Below are 1,619 nucleotides of genomic sequence, written 5' to 3'. Positions count from 1 at the left end.
ATCTCTCATGGCAGTAGGTCCAGGATATGTACCAGTATAGCATTAAAATAAACCTCAATTAGGAGACTTCTCAACTTTCCAGAAGTAACTAATAACATACACCATAGTCTCAGATGTTCTCAACTCCTTTGTACCAGTGCTATAGAACCACTGAACTGTTGAAAAGTAGACTTTGAGGCACACCGTTGTTTTATTGAAATATAAACTGAGGTTAAAAGAGTTCAATAGAAGGATAAAAGGAAGATATTTTAGCTACTTTGATAGGGAAGAGACTAGAAGTTAGGGTTTTTCACTATCTAATACTCATTTCATTATGAGTCCTATTCTTGTAGAGTGGGAAGCAGAGGAGGGAAAGCCTTTCTTGTGGTTTCTTTGTAATTAAGGCAGAGACTTACTCATTAACTAACTCAGCAGGAGATTCTCTTTTCAAGGAGAAGACTAGAAGATGACAGAGTCCGGGCTTGATGCACCTTTACTGAAGCATTAAAACCTAAGGGCTTATCAAAAAAACAAAATCTTGCCATTTGCAATGACGTGGATGGAACTAGAGGGTGTTGTGCTAAGTGAAATAAGTCAATCAGAGAAAAAAAATTATATGATCTCTCTGATATGAGGAATTTGAGAGGGGGTGTTGAGGGGGGTCTGGGGTTTAGGGAGGGGAAAAAATGAAATAAGATGAAATCAGGAGGGAGACAAACCATAAGAGACTCAATCTCATGAAATAAACTGAGGGTTGCTGGAGGGTGGGACTGGAGGGAGAGGGTGGTTGGGTTATGGACATATGGGTGGGTATGTGCTATGGTGAGTGCTGTGAAATGTATAAACCTGATGATTCACAGACCTGTACCCCTGAGGCGAATAATACATTATATGCTAATAAAGGAAAAAAAAAAACAAACAACCTAAGGGCTTTAGGGGCACCAGGGCTTTAGGGGCAGTCAGTTGAGCATCCAACTCTTGATTTCAGTTCAGGTCATGAACTCAGGGTCATGAAATCCAGCCCTGCTTTGGACTCCCAGCTCAGCAGGGACTCTGCTTGAGGTTCTTTCCCTCTCCCTCTGACTGTCCTCCTGATCTTTCTAAAATAAAAATTAAAACAAAACAAAACAAAAAGCCCTAAGGGTTTTGAAATGTTTTTCAGTGGAGATCAGTCTAAGACAATTCAGGAAATGTATGGTACAGTTCTAGGAGAAAAAAGTTATGTGGCTCAGCTTATGATTCTCCATGCAGAGACAAATGTTAATTATCTTGTGCTGGCTTCAGCAGCACATTTATTAAAGTTGGAACAATACAGAGTTTAGCATGGCCCCCGTGCAAGGAGGACAGGCAAATTCATGAAGGGTTCCATATTTTTAAAAAAGAAAGAGAAGAAAAATTATCTTGTATCTTTCTCCTTTCCCTTTTCCCAGTTAATCTGCTATCCAACTGACATATTCAGAATACTGTAAATAAAATCCCACTTGGCTCAAAACAACGTGAGTCTTCCTATCTGACCCCAGTTTCTAAATTCTCAGTGAAGCTACAGTGTATTTTTTGTGAAAGGAAGTCAGTTATAATTTATCCTGATTTCCCTTTGAATAAAATTCAAAATCACCAAAGCAAACCTGATGATAATTTTG

The 1,619-nt window shown here is 39.0% G+C and overlaps 1 non-coding gene across 1 annotated transcript; it reads left to right on the top strand.

The window, feature by feature from the left end:
* Nucleotides 1-1,250: 1,250 nt before the first annotated feature.
* On the top strand, nucleotides 1,251-1,354 carry LOC116871669. Its single transcript, XR_004383475.1, has one exon. It is a non-coding gene; the product is annotated as a U6 spliceosomal RNA (small nuclear RNA).
* Nucleotides 1,355-1,619: the final 265 nt, after the last annotated feature.

This window comes from Lontra canadensis, unplaced genomic scaffold, assembly GCF_010015895.1.
Source record: "Lontra canadensis isolate GAN:19392208 unplaced genomic scaffold, GSC_riverotter_1.0 scaffold1, whole genome shotgun sequence".
Lineage (NCBI taxonomy): Eukaryota > Metazoa > Chordata > Mammalia > Carnivora > Mustelidae > Lontra > Lontra canadensis.
Note: the sequence above shows the minus strand (reverse complement) of the source record. Positions and strands in the feature narration are given on the sequence as shown.